This window comes from Triturus cristatus, chromosome 1_1 (genome assembly GCF_964204655.1).
Source record: "Triturus cristatus chromosome 1_1, aTriCri1.1, whole genome shotgun sequence".
Lineage (NCBI taxonomy): Eukaryota > Metazoa > Chordata > Amphibia > Caudata > Salamandridae > Triturus > Triturus cristatus.
The window spans coordinates 36,321,543-36,337,708 of NC_140579.1; the positions used below are offsets into that span (position 1 = coordinate 36,321,543).

Sequence of the window (16,166 nt, forward strand, 5' to 3'; positions counted from 1 at the left end):
ACTGTGTGAACTCAGTTTCACTCTTAGACCAGATGGAGCACCATAAAAGCAGGGGGTGCAAAGCAGCCAAGTCAGATATATAATTAAGACCAGTTTCCAAATGAATTAACTCAGTGGAGGCTGAGGCAGGTGCACTCAGCAACCGTTTAAGGAAACTGTTTTCATCTGATTGGAGTTGGTCAGCGGGACGATGGCCCCATATTCCAGCCCCATACAGGGCTGAGGAGACACATCTTGCGTTATATATGGTCACCATGTCCTTTACCCTCCGATCCCCTAATTTAGCTGCAAACCTAAATATACCATTCGTATTCCTGATCATTTTATATCTGATATTTTCATGTTCACTGGTCCATTTACCACTTCCCGCAAAAGTAATACCTAAATAGCAAAAAGATTTAACTGCATGAATTTTAAAACCATCTAAGAAGAAGGACCTTGATGAGTTCGACTTCTTGCCACATGTCATAGTAAATGTTTTTGATTTATTGATTAAGAGTTTCCTGCCTTTAATAAAATCTGTAAAATAGTTTTACAATGTTTTCAATGCATCTAGGGATCCTCCCCTATCGTTGGTAAAGATAGTATTATAATAATTAATTAAAACCAAGTCCTTACCCTTTTGGAAACTCGAATCTCAATACTTGGCTATGATTATCGATAGATGAGTAGCTTATAGTTTTACACCCAAGTAAATTATTTGATATAAGCAGCAGCAATCCTCCCTTAGCTCTTCCTGCTATGGAAGGTGTTGCACTCAAGCAATATGATGAATATCCTTCAACTACTACCGGGACTGTACTCCATGTTTCCTGTAGGCAAATAAAATCATTGCCACAGGAGATAAAATTCTGCCAAAAAGGGGTATCTATTTTTTTACCAAGGCCTGCAATATTCCATGTTATAAGTGTACAACCCCCTTGTATTATTGTTTGTATTCCTTGGCTAGTGATAGGATTTGTAGTTGCGACAACATTCACCGGGGTCTCAGCATGCTGTAACCCAGATATTAACTCATTAACATTATTTATAACAATGTGGTCGCTACTCCTAGTGCTATCACAACCTATATCCACCTGCTTGGGGTCTATATATGGAAGTTGTTCTTTACTAGTTTCATTTCCCTTTTCAGTTGATCTATAAACTACCCTCCTGTCTAATTCATCATTTGGGGATACGCCCTCATATCTCTCACGTCAATCATTATCCTCCATAGGGCTCAGGAGCTGGAATCTATTATACAACGGAATAGAAAAACATGTGGGTCGGGCTACTAATGGGGGCATTGAATTGATATTAGGATGATCTGCCTTTTGGTTGGCAGCATGATCACTTGTCGACAAATGTCTATAGAAGTAGGGTTTTGTACGCCCAACCTGGTGACCTGAAGTTAATTATAATACAGTCACCATCTAATTTTTTTGAAAATGGGCCTATCCATCCAACTCATTGTGTAAGTATTATCTGGTCAACCCCCATCGTGGGAAAGCCACAATTTTTTGATAACCAATACAATGTTTTATTTTTTAGAGTTTCATAGGTTTTTGATTGACCTTCCCGTAATTTGGGTACATTAGAGAGAACAACGACATATGCCCCGCATTCTGGTGGTAAGTTAATAACTGCTGGTATATCAGTAATTTTGGAATTATCTGTGTTACGTGACCCTCTTACCTGCTCCAGGGTCTCTTTCCTTTGGTTTACTTTACCTGTCGGTGGCATAATTATTTTCTCGTATGGTTGATTATTTAGTACCTCTAAGTTTTTGCCATTATCTGAATTTCTGGGTGCAATCGTACCTGTACTAGGACCAGCCATCGTTAAATTTGGCGGGTTACTCGATGCCAAATTGGTGGGGGCATTATTTGTAATCACATTAGTCTGATCTCTTGGATTAGCTATTTGATCTCGTAATCTAAGTTTATCCATGTGCCCACCAAGTTTGTGTACCTCTCTTGTCAAGTTATCAATTTTTTCATATAGTGGCCGGATTAACTCCGTAAGAGCCTCCATACTGAATGTACACTTAAATTGCTCAATATTCAAGGCAACTTTCTGTTTTGTCGAAATCCCTCTTGTGACGATTTGCTTTTCTTTGGCTATCCTTCTATTTCCCTGACCTGTATTTCTCCTTTTGCCCCCTTTAATTGAATTTATAAGTGGGGGCAAGGGGGATGAATTAGATACATTCGGTGTAATTGAGGTCCGTAAGACATGTACATTCTCTATGTCAGCCATAGCTGTGTCAGGTGTCATGTCCGGGACCCAGTCTGTAATGGTCAGTCCTTCCTCCCTGGTTGTATGGATCTCTGCAATCGAACTAACTTGTTCCCCACCCCTTGTACCTGTTCCCATTGATATACGTCTTTCTGTACTGTCTATTTCTTCCGCCAGGGCACTAACCGCTTTGGTCAGGTAAGTATCTATAGAGTTATGCGTTTTATCCATTAAAGGTTTTACTCGACGTCTAGTCATAATTAAATAATCTCAAAATATATGCTAGATAGCAGAAGGAACAACCAGCAACAATAACTAGCATACGAGGTTGTAGGTCACATGTAGTAATATCCTAACAAACTTTGATTTCAACGTACTAATTTGGTATATAATACTCAGATCGGAAATATCAATGGGATGGCCCTGCCCGGCCTCCTCTGGCCCCGGACGGCCACAGACGGCCCGCCCTTTGCCCGGGCTTAGCCCGCCAACGCCCGCGCGCGTCCCGCGACGCGGGAGCTCTCCACAGTTCTTAAGCGCCTCCGGGCGTGGAATGGGCATGTGCGGCTGCGGCTTCCTGCCGCAAAGACTCTTGGGCAATGTAGTCTCCCCCGCTCTGCGGCCGCGCTAGAGTGGCAAAAGCTGCGGCGGCGGGGGAGACTGGTACCGGGAGCTGGAACAAAGGTCCTGAAGTCCTGAGGCTGCGAGGTCAAGGTACGTTTTTCCCCCAAAGCGTTAAAGCACCCGCTCCACAATCTATTTTAATGTCCACTAGGCTACAAGCACAATTTTATAAGACCGGTTTTTCTTTATACTATGCGCCCGACAAGATAGCAAAATGGGGGGCTGGAAAGGAAACATTCTGTCCACGTTGTACACTTTATAATGGTGATATCATTCACATCTTTGCGTCTTGTAACGTATCGCAAAAATTAATCAAGGATATATAAGATTATTAGCAACGTATAGTTTGGAAATAGCTATATATAGACGGAAAGGGAGCCGCTTATGCTGAAAAGGCATGAAAATCTAGGACCTCCTGATTACTTGGATTCAAGGTCATGATCGAGTATATGTATTTATTTTCCCCTGTGGTTTTTTCAGGCTGAATAATGGCGTTTATATTGTAAGAGGAAATCTGCACATGTCACGTTAGGAATTTTTTATGGGCGTCACACAAATTGCTCTTTAACAGGATTGTATCGGATTGACAGATCCTTGGGAGTTTATGGTGCCGATTACGATCCGGTAAAAAATTTCCACGTGCGACTCGTATCCGGTCTTTTTACCGTACGAATCGTACAAGTGCCGTACGAACTGGCAATCACGATTCGCATGGTAAAAAGTCCATACGAACCGCATTGGGAATCATTCCCCACACGTCCTCGGGTCGTAAAATGTGTCCGACACGTCCTCGTACGATTTACCGTACAAATGTGAAAGGTGAAGTCCGACCGAGGAATCACGATCCATCCCGTGCGTCCGAGGTTACAACCGGATGGAAAAAACACCGTCCGCACCGAACTCCCATAGCAACCATGGAGACGTGCCCGCATACGCGCCGACCCCCCCCAGCCCCCGTACGTACGCGCCGACCCCCCCCCAGCCCCCGTACGTACGCGCCCACCCCCCGTGTATGTACACCCGTGTACGTTCGAGTCGAACCCCCACCCGTGTATGTACGGTGCGTACCCCCAGGGGGTACGACTCGAAAGTACACGGGTGTACATGCAGGGGGGTTCGACTCGAACGTACACAGGGGGGTTCGACTCGAACATACACGGGTGTACATACACGGGGGGGTCGGCGCGTACATATGGGGGCTGGGGGGGGGGTCGGCGCGTACGTACGGGGGCTGGGGGGGGTCGGCGCGTACGTACGGGGGCTGGGGGGGTACGGTGCGTACCGGGCCACCTACTCTGGTCGATTCGCGCCGCACTTCGCTTTTCCGGCACTTTTTGGGTGCCGTGAAAATATTGCCGTCCGGACTGCTGTCGGTTCGAATCGTAATTCCTGGGTCGTGAAACGCTGCCTGAAAGCGTCCCGACGTCACGTCGCAGCATTCCCGGATCACATTCGTATGTATGTTTTCGTCGGTCGGTGTTTTTTACGATTCGTACGGAAATGGTGTTTCCGTGCGAATCGTAATTCCATGTTTGTAAAGTGTTACGACCGGGTACGAGTCGGACGGGGAAAACGCTCCGACCGACGGTTCGTACCCGGTTTTTACCGGATCGTAATCGGCACCACAATGTATTTTAAATATGAAATGATGTCATGTATTGCACTACACTTGATTAATTATGTTTGATGCAATTATGTTTTACCTGTCTGAGGTGGGGGTTGGGGGTTCACGAGAGGGGGTGGATCGACAGGTATTTAAAATAAAATGAATAAGGAATATGCTACTTACCAGTATGCATCTGTTCTTGGCATGTAGAGCTGCAGAGTCACACACTTAGGATAAGACCGCCATCTGGTGTTGGGCTCGGATGGTTGCAGGTTGTTGTTGTCTTCGGAAGAAGTCTTTTGGTCACGAGATAGGTGACTCCTCCCTTGGACTACAGTGCGCATGGGCATCCACTCCATCCTGAGAATGTTTTTCGCCATGATGGGAAATGATGGAGTGTTTAAGAATAAAGAAAGGATGTCCATGTGTAATGTCTAATTAAGATGATGCTGGAACAGATACAGGTCCCGGGGAGGTGGGTGGGCGTATGTGGCTCTGCAGCTCTACATGCCAAGAACAGATGCATACTGGTAAGTAGCATATACCGTTCGAGGCATATGAGCTGCAGATCACACACTTAGGATAGACTATACAGCAGTATCTCCCCTAGCGCTGGTCACCTGTATCAGTTGCAGCAGTTTGGAATAAAGTTTTAAGGACAGCCTGACCCACAGAAGCTTGTTGTTTAGCTTGCACATCAACACAGTAATGTTTAGTGAAGGTGTGTGTTGTAGACCATGTGGCTGCCTTACAAATATCTTCTAAGGGAATGTTTCCTAAGAATGCCATGGAAGCCCCTATTTTGCGTGTGGAGTGCGCTCTAGGGGGAACTGTTAGAGTGCATTTAGCTTTTTGGTAACATATTTGGATACATTTGACTATCCACCTGGCTATCCCTGATTTGGAAATGGGGTTGCCTTTATGTGGTGGAGAGAAAGCAACAAACAATTGTTTGGTTTTGCGGAAAGATTTGGTTCTGTCAATGTAATAAAGCAGGGCTCTTTTAACGTCTAAGGTATGAAGAGCTCTTTCAGCTACGGAGTATGGGTTTGGGAAGAACACTGGTAGCTCGACTGATTGGTTAAGATGGAATGGGGAAATGACTTTTGGTAGGAATTTTGGATTTGTTCTAAGAACCACTTTGTTACGATGTAGTTGTAGGAATGGTTCTTGTATGGTTAAAGCCTGGATTTCACTTACCCTACGAAGGGATGTGATAGCAATAAGGAAATCTACTTTCCATGTAAGGAATTGTAGTTCGCATTTATGCAGAGGTTCAAATGGGGGACCCATGAGCCTAGTGAGAACAATATTTAGATTCCACACTGGAGAGGGTGGTAATCTGGGAGGTATAATCCTTTTAAGACCTTCCTTTTAAAGGCTTTGATCGCAGGAACTTTAAATAGTGACAAGTACTGTCGATTTTGTAAGTAAGCTGCTAATGCTGCTATGTGGAGACGTATGGATGAGTACGCTAAATTACATCTTTGCAAGTGTAGTAAGTAGCAAATGATGTTCTGGATGGATGCATCCAGTGGGTGTATGTCATTGTTAGTGCAGTAAATGGCAAATCTTTTCCAATTTGCAGCGTAGCAGGCTCTAGTAGTAGGCCGTCTGGCCTCTTTTATAATATTCATGCAGTCTGGTGGTAGGTTGAGGTAACCGAACTCTAGGACTTCAGGAGCCAGATCGCTAGGTTCAGTTGACCTGGATCTGGGTGTCTGATCTCTCCATGGTTCTGGGTTAGTAAGGAAGGGGAGAGGCTCAGTCTTTGATGTGGAACTAGCGAGAGTTCCAGAAGTGTTGTGAACCAGGGTTGACGTGCCCAAGTGGGAGCTACTAGTATTAGCTTGAGAGACTGTTGCCTGAGCTTGCGTACCACGAATGGAATGAGTAGGAGAGGCGGAAAAGCGTACACAAATCTGCCTGACCAGTTCATCCATATCACATTGCCCTTCGACTGTGGGTGTGGAAACCTGGCGTCGAAGGTTGGGCATTTTGTGTTTTCGTGTGTGGCGAACAGGTCTATGTCTGGTTGGCCCCATTTTTGGAAGAATGGGAGTAGAACTTGTGGGTGTAATTCCCATTCGTGGATCTGTTGAGTTTGTCGACTCAACAGGTCGGCGATCTGATTGTGAACTCCTGGAAGGTGTTCCGCTAGCAGGTAGATGTTATGGGGAACTGCCCATCTCCAAATGTTCTGTGCGAGGTGGGACAGCTGGAGAGAATGTGTGCCTCCTTGTTTCTGTATGTAATACATGGCTGTCATGTTGTCCGTCCGGATGAGGACAGTTTTGTTCTTTAGATGTAATTGGAATGATTTCAATGCTAGGAACACTGCCAGTAGTTCCAGGTAATTGATATGGAGCACTTTCTGTTGTGCGGTCCATTTGCCCTGAGTGGTGTGTCCTAGGAGATGGGCTCCCCACCCTGTGAGAGATGCGTCGGTTGTCAGCACTATCTGTGGAAGAGGCTCTAAGAACGGCCGCCCTTTGGACAGGTTGATGGTATTCCACCATTTTAGTGAGCGATTGTCCACTAACACCAGATCCGTACGTTGTCCGTGAGCCTGGTTCCACTGACGTGCTAGACACTCATGCAAGGGACGCATTTGAAGTCGTGCATAAGGCACAATGAAGATGCATGACGCCATCATGCCTATGAGTTACATAAACACTCTTGCTGAGAGAGTGTTGGGATTGAAATTTTAAGATGAGGGCTTGTATATTGGCTATCCTGTCTGGGCTGGGATAAGCTATGGCTTTGGAGGTATCTATGGTGGCTCCCAGATATTGATGTATGTGGGAGGGTTGCAGTTGAGATTTGGGAAAGTTGATGGTGAATCCCAGGTCGTGCAAAATTTGAATAGTTTGGTGAGTGTGTAGAATGCATTTGTTGAATGAATTGGCTTTTATGAGCCAATCGTCGAGATATGGGAAGACATGAATTTGTTGTCTTCTGAGATGCGCTGCTACTACTGCTAGGCATTTGGTGAATACTCTGGGCGCAGTTGTCACTCCGAATGGGAGGACAGTAAACTGATAGTGTTGTCCGTCCACCACAAATCTTAGATACTTCCTGTGGGCAGGATGCATGGGGATGTGAAAATAGGCATCCTTGAGATCTAACGTGGCAAGGAAATCGCCTTTTTGTACTAGCGGAAGCACTTGTTGGAGAGTGATCATATGGAAATGATCTGAGTGTATGTACCGATTTAGGAGTCTGAGGTTGAGTATGGGTCTTAACGTCTCGTCCTTTTTGGGGATTAGGAAGTATAGAGAGTATACCCCTGTGCCCTGATGTTGAAATGTAACTGGTTCTATTGCGTGTTTTTGAAGCAAGGAGAGAACTTCTTGCTTGAGGAGTGTAAGATGGTCTGGTGACATGGAACGCTGTTTGGGTGGTATGTGTGGGGGGGTATGTGTGAGTTCTAGGCATTAACCATACTGGATAATTTGTCTTACCCACTTGTCTGTTGTAATGGAATTCCAGACAGGTAGGAACTGTTTGAGTCTTCCCCCGACTGGAGTGGAATGGTCTGGGGGGAGTGAAGGAAAGTCACTGTTTAGTGGCGGGGGAGGTACGAGTGTTGGTATTGCCTCGACCTCGTCCCTTGGTGTTGTTTCCCCTATATCCTCCTCTAAAATATCCTCTATTGGGGGATGTTTGTGTAGAGGTTTTGAACATGGAGGAGGTGTCTGCTCCAGTATTTTTGGATGCTCCTCTATAGAAGGAGCGTCGAAAGGAGCCACGTGGTTGTGGAGACTGTAATGCTCCCATGGACTTAGCAGTCTCGGTGTCTTTCTTCATTTTTTCAAGTGCCGTATCTACTGCTGGTCCAAACAGTTGCTCTTGGTTGAATGGTTGGCTAAGTTTGGTACTTTGTACTTCTGGCTTAAAGCCTGAGATACGTAGCCATGCGTGGCGTCTAAGAAGTACGCTTGTGTTGATTGCTCTAGAGGCAGTATCTGCGGCGTCAAGTGCACATTTAATAGAGGCATTTGAGATGAGCTTTCCCTCCTCTATGAGGTCATTTGCCTGGGTTTTTTATTGATCTGGTAGGTGTTGCATGAGATCTTCTAACTGATCATAGTGAGCCCTATCATAGCGTGCCAATAAGGCTTGTGTATTGGCAATACGCCAATGGTTAGCTGCTTGTGCTGCTACTCTTTTGCCCGAGGCTTCTAATAGCTTGGATTCTTTGTCTGGGGGCGGTGTCTCCCCTGTTTTTTGGGAGTTAGCTCGCTTTCTTGCGTTGGAAACCACCAAAGAATCCAGAGGGTGCTGTCCTTTAATGTAAGAGGGATCTTCTGGGGCAGGTCTATATTTTTTTTCTATTCGAGGGTTAAGTACCCTGGCCCGTACGGGGTCCTTAAAAACTTCTGTGGCGTCTTTTATGACCCCTTTAATCATAGGCAAGATTTGAACTGATTTTTGAGACTGCTCAAACGTGTCTAAAAGGAAATCTTCCTCGGGTGCATCTGAGTGCATGGTGACGCCATGATAAAGTGCTGCTCTATGTACTAGCTGTCCAAACCCCAGGTGGTCATCTGGAGGTGAGGGTTTTGAAGGGTATGTAGTAGGATCAGGTATATCAGGCAGAGGGTAAGCCCAGTCGTCTAATGGTACAGTATCCGGATTTGTGAAAGGATCATTAGGATCATTAAGATCATCCAGATCTCCCCCTCCCCCTAGGACATCATCATCATCCTGTGGAGGTGGTGTATGTGAAGGAGATGGTAAAGGTAATGGTGGTGAAGGTAGGGGGGGTGGGGTAAGAGGTGGTACAGGAGAGGAAGGAGGAATGGGTGAGGTGGCTGAGTCCTTTTCTTATATGGCACAGCAGTGACATGTCCAGTTTTTGGATTGATATAGATCCTTTTTTGCGTTGGATCAGGGTGAAAAAGTTCTTGGTCTTCAGGAACTGGCTTCGGCGCCGATTTTTTCGGTTCCGATCTATGTTTTGGGCGATCGGTAGAGTCTTTAGGATGGGTAGTATGGACTTTAGCCGGTTGTTTCGGTACCGATGAGGGTTTCGGTGCTGATGAAGGTTTCGGTGCTAAAGAAGGTTTCGGTGCCGATGAAGATTTCGGCGCCGAAATGGAGTCCTTAAGCTTGGGAGCTTTTGGATGCCGGTTTGTCTATGGGCCTCGATGGTTTCGGTGCCGAGAGGTCTTGTGTCTTCGGTGCCGAAGGTGCTGGGGGTACAATAATATGTGGTATGCTCGGGCCCGAGACACTTGAAGGCTTGTATTTCTTCGGAGCCGGGCCCGAAGGCGGGGCTTCTGAAGGATGTTTTCGGTCACGACTGGGGCCAGCTGGCGAAGTCTTGACCAGTGCCTTCTTTGGAGGGGTTGGGGTAGGGGCCAAGGTACTCACGCGTTGCCCAGGAGTAATGGGGTCGTCTGAGTCGTCTGCTTCTGATATAATTTGGAGTTCCTCGGAATCTTCTTCCGGGACATCAGGCCCTGATCAAAGATGTCCTTTGGTTCCGGAGCTGGTCTGGCCATGATATGGCGTCGAGCTCTTCGATCCCGGATAGTCTTCTTGAATCTGAATGCGGTGCAGGCTGGACAGCTGGAGTCGTCGTGTTCCGGTGACAGGTACAGGTTGCAGACCTCGTGATGGTCACTGTGCGGGAATTTTGCTCCACATTGGGGGCATTTTTTAAAAGGCGTCCTTTCCATGAGCCGTATCCGAACCGGTCCGATGAATTTCGATGTCGAGTAATGAAAATTATAAAGGTTTTCCGCTTCGAAAAGCTTGGTTTAGAAGTTTTCTACCGGAGTGGAAATGTTTCATCCGAACCCAATGGCGGAAAAAAACAATCTGAGGATGGAGTGGATGCCCATGCGCACTGTAGTCCAAGGGAGGAGTCACCTATCTCGTGACCAAAAGACTTCTTCCGAAGACAACAACAACCTGCAACCATCCGAGCCCAACACCAGATAGCGGTCTTATCCTAAGTGTGTGATCTGCAGCTCATATGCCTCGAACAGATAATTTTTTTTAAAAGAAGGTATAAAGTAAGAGTCAGTACACTGCATTAGATTATACAGAGTGACAGAGCTATTCCACGGTATACAGTGCTACTCAGTACATTGTATTAGATGGTACAGACTTACAGACCTACCCAAAGGTGTAATGTATTAGTCAGTACACTGAATCAGATGGCACAGAGTGACAGAGCTATTAGAAGGTATACTGTACTAATCAGTGCACTGCATTATAAGGTGCCGAGTAAGAGAAGTACTAGAAGGTATACAGTACTAGTCAGTACTATGCATTAGATAGTTCCTAGGCATACTGTACTAGTCAGTACTCTGTATTAGATGGTACAGAGTAACAGAGCAGCTCCAAGGCATAGTGCACTAGTCAGTACTCTATATTAGATGATACAAAGCAAGAGAGGTACTAGAAGGTATAAAGTACTAGTCAGTACACTGCATTATATGATAAAGAGTGACAGAGCTACAAGAAAGTATACCGTACTAGTCAGTACACTGTATTAGATTGAACAGAGCAATCGGGCTACTAGAAAGCATACTGTGCTAGCCGGTACACTGCATTAGATGGTACAGAGTGACAAAGCTACTCGAAGGTGTACTGTACTAGTCAGTACACTGTATTCGATGTTACAGTGTGACAGAGCCCCTCCATGGCATACTGTACTTGTCAGTACTCTATATTAGATGGCACAGAGTAACAGAGCTACTAGAAGGTATACAGTACTAGTCAGTGAACTGTATTAGATGGTACAGAGTGACACAGCTAATCCAAGGTATACAATACTACTTGGTTGACTTCATTAGATGGTACATAGTGACAGAGCTACTCCAAGGTATACAGTACTAGTCAGGACACTGCATTAGATGGTACAGAGTGACAGCACTACTAGAAGGTGTACTGAACTAGTTAGTACACTGATGGTACAGAGTTATTTGAAAATATACTGTATGAGTCAGTACATTGTATTAGATGACACAGAGTGGCATATCTACTCCAAGGTATACAGTACTAGTCGGTACACCGCATTAGTTGGAATAGAGTGACCAAACTAGTCAAATGTATACTATACTAGTTAGTACACTGTATTAGATGTAATCGAGTAACTGAGCTACTAGAACATATACTGTACTAGTCAGTACACGGTATTAGATGGTACAGAGTGACAGAGCTACTGAAAGGCATACTGTATAAGTCAGTAGACTGAATTAGATGGCACAGAATTACAGAGGTACTAGAAGGTATTCTGTACTTCTGAGTACACTGTATTAGATGGCACAGGGAATCAGAGCTTCTAGAAGGTATACTGCACTAGTCAATACACTGTATTAGATGGTACGGAGTGGCAGAGCTAGTCCAAGGTATACTGTACAAGTCAGTACACGGCATTAGATGGTACGGAGTGTCAGAGCTACTCGGAGGTCTACTGTACTAGTAAGTACACTATATTACATGGTACAGAGTGGTAGAGCTACCCCAAGGTATACTGTACTAGTCAGTACACTGCATTAGATGGTACAGAGTAAATTAGCTACTACAATGTATACTGTACTAGTGAGCACACAGTATCAAATGGCACAGAATGACAGAACTACTAGAAGGTATACTGTACTAGTTTAGTGGCTCAGGTAGACACCACCCTTTAAGGATGCTTCGATTGGTTGGCATTAGTAGAATTATTGAGCGTAGATACAGATGTTATTCCAGGTGTAAGGCCACAGCAGGTAAACTCATGCACAGATACCACTCTGCACATCTTGCTGGTGGTCCCCGTGTCTTTTAGATTCCCACAGACTTTGGAGATACTGCCTTTGGCTTTAGCTGTCCACAGACGCCGCCTCCCTATTCCTACTAGACCTCAGCCAGGATTTGGGGGTCACAGTTAAGTTTCTGATCAGATGTGCTGTGGACGAAAGACATTTGGTTGTGACGTAAAGGCCGGAGAGCCGAGGTCCATCTCTTGGGATGTCCAATCTCAGGTCCATGTTCCCAGGGCCCCTGTCTAGCCTTAGGAATGTCGTAGAGGGAATAAACATTTCTACCTCAGCTCAATGCAGCTGGAGAGAGGATAATTTTAATCTGATTCACTTCCAGCAGGGGCCGGTCCCAGGCCTGAGCTAAGCTCTTGTGAAGTCAAGACTACAGGGTTGTGTGTGAGGGTTTTCACGCTTTCCCAATAAATGTATTTAAAACTCCAAGTATTTAGGGAAATAAACCACTGAACATCATTTGTGGGTTAGAAAGTTACAGTGGGAACAAAGCAAAATTACAATGTGGGTGTCTGATTATTTACAGACATATTTGAGACTAAGGCATCTTGTAGAAACACTCCAGGGGCTGAGGCAGAATATCTCACTGAACTCCAACACCCTGTCAGAAGCCACAGTCCAAAGATTCCTATTTCCAGTTTTGTGTCAACACTAATTTGACAAAAAAATGAAGTTTCTGCCCAACTGGTATTCCAGGTGACAGAATTACCACGTGCAGTATTACCACATGCAGTATAGCCACATCCAACATAACCACATGCAGCATAGCCACATGCAGGATTACCACATGCAGTATTACCACATACAGTATAGCCATGTGCAGCATAACCACATGCAGTATTACCACATGCAGCATAGCCACATGCAGCATAGCCACATCCAACATAACCACATCCAACATAACCACATACAGCATCACCACATCCAACATAACCACATGCAGCATAGCCACCTGCAGTATTACCACATGCAGTATTACCACATGCAGTATAGCCATTCCCCACTTTCTCTTCGCGTGCCCGGCTTATAGGACGGCGAAGAGAAAGTGGCTTAGACCAATCTGCAGGAATTTGGGCTTTGCGGATTACAGGGCGGCGTTACGATTTATTTTAACTGATGCTTCTTTACCTGCCACAGTCTGTGGGGTAGCCAAATACTTGGGGTGTGCTTGGCTGATACGCACAAAAATGTTAATGCCCTTAAGAGCTAGGCCCCCTGAAGTTTAGGTACATTCTGTATGCATAGTGGACATTGTGTTCATGGTTTTATATGTACATATTCTGTTTTTTTAAATATATTTTTATACCGCCATATGATGTACAATGTGTGGCTTTTATGTCGACCATATTTGGTGTACTTTTATGATATTTTATATCGAATAAAGTATAGCCATGTGCAGCATAACCACATGCAGTATTACCACATGCAGTATAGCCATGTGCAGCATAACCACATGCAGTAGTACCACATGCAGGATTACCACATGCAGCACAGCCACATGCAGTATTACCACATGCAGCATAGCCACATGCAGGATTACCACATGCAGCACAGTCACATGCAGTATTACCACATGCAGCATAGCCACATGCAGGATTACCACAAGCAGCATAGCCACATGCAGTATTACCACATGCAGCATAGCCACATGCATTATTACCACATGCAGCATAGCCACATGCAGTATTACCACATGCAGGATTACCACATGCAGTATAACAGTATAACTACATACAGTATAGCCATGTGCAGCATAACCACATGTAGTATTTCCACATACAGGATTACCACATGCAGTATTCCCACGTGCATGATTGCCATGTGCAGCATAACCACATGCAGTATTACCACATGCAGTATAGCCATGTGCAGCATAACCACATGCAGTATTACCACATGTGGTTCCACTCAACCAGATATTACTGGGGACACATTCCACTTTGACTGAAATTATAGAAATTGTAGCAGGAAAACAACAAATAGTGATCAGGAATTATCTGCAGAAATCAGTGCAGCAGTCTCTACTGTTGTCTTGTATTGTGTGTGTGCGTGCATGGAATGAGTGCATATGTGCGTGATGCGATGGGCCTAACTGCAAGTGCAGGGTGTGAGTGTGGACTGTGAGGGAAGATCTCATGAATTGTGTGCATGCAATAGGTCAGTGTAGGTGCATGCGCTAGGTCAGTGTAGGTGCATGTGCTAGGTCAGTGTGGATGCATGTGCTAGGTCAGTGTAGGTGCATGTGCTAGGCCAGTGTAGATGCATGTGCTAGGTCAGTGTAGGGTCACAAGCGAAGTCAGAGTAGGTTCATGAGCTGGGTCAGAGTTGGTTTATGAGCTAGATCAGTGTAGACGCATGCGCTAGGTCAGTGTCAGTGCATGCACTAGGTCAGTGTAGGTGCATGCTCTAGGTCAGTGTAGGTGCATGCACTAGGTCAGTGTAGGTGCATGCACTAGGTCAGAGTAGATGCTTGTGCTCGGATAGTGTGAGTGCATGCATTAAGTAGGTGCAGGTGCATGCACTAGCTCAGTGTAGATGCATGTGTTAGGTCAGTGTAGTTGCATGAGCTGGGTCCGTGTAGATTAGGTTAGTGCGGGTGCATGTGCCAGGTCAGTTTAGATGCATGCGTTGGGTCTGTGTAGATGCATGCGTTGGGTCTGTGTAGATGCATGCGTTAGGTCAGTGTAGTTGCATGAGTTGGGGCCGTGTAGATGCTTGCGCTAGGTTAGTGTGGGTGCATGTGCCAGGTCAGTTTAGATGCATGCGGTGGGTCCGTGTAGATTCTTGTGCTAGGTTAGTTTAAGTGCATGTGCTAGGTCAGTGTAGTTTCATGCGTTGGGTCCGTGTAGATACTTGCGCTAGGTTAGTGTAAGTGCATGTGCTAGGTCAGTGTAGTTGCATGCGTTGGGTCCGTGTAGATGCATGCTCTAGGTCCCTGTTGGTGCTAAAACTCTGAGAATAGAATGTTATGTGATAAATACCAAATTCTGAGGTAATTTCCCATTCACTAGTCCCAGAATACTGCAGTAACTGAGTTGCTCGCAGTTGTCAAGCCTAGCAGTATCATTAATGTGAGGTGTGAAATTACCGCATCTGAATTTCCAATGAACTTAGCATGAAAGTCCAAGGGGAAGAATGATTTAAACAAAGGAAATGCAGCAGCACGTATACAGAATGGAGATAAGTAGAAATCTAGAAAAATCTGGAAAAGACAAAGTTTAGAGACACAAATCAAGTAACTGTACCCTGACGTGAGTGCACGTTACCATTAAATGCCATACAATACCATACCAGACCACACCATACCATATCGCCATCCCATTCAATCCATTACCACCATAACAAACTGTCCCATACCACTATACCATATTATACAATGATCTCACCCTATAGTACACTATACCATACCATCATAACATTCCATAACATACCAGTCCACACCATCCCATCTAATCCTATTCTACCATAATATCCCATAACATACCATACATACCATACCATTCCGTAGCACACCACACAACACCACACCATACCACACCACACCATACCATAGCACACCACACCATACAATAGCACACAACACCATACCATTGCACACCACACCATACCATAACATGCCACAACATCCCATAGCCCACCACACCATACCATAGCACACCACGCCACACCGTACCATAGCCCACCACACCATACCATAGCACACCACACCATACCATACAACACCATACCATAGCACACCATACCATAGCACACCACACCATACCACCCCATACCATCGCCCACCACACCATCCCATAGCACACCACGCCACACCATATCATACCATACCACACCACACCACACCATACCATAGCCTACCACACCATACCACACCATACCACACCACACCACACCATACCACACCACACGACACCACACCATACCACACCACACCATAGCACACC

At 45.4% G+C, this 16,166-nt stretch overlaps 1 protein-coding gene across 1 annotated transcript in view; it reads right to left on the bottom strand.

Annotated features, from left to right (window-relative positions):
• Positions 1-16,166, bottom strand: part of LOC146869273 (E3 ubiquitin-protein ligase TRIM39-like) — a 120,119-nt gene that overhangs the window by 7,590 nt on the left and 96,363 nt on the right. The gene's annotated exons all lie outside the window — the stretch shown is intronic.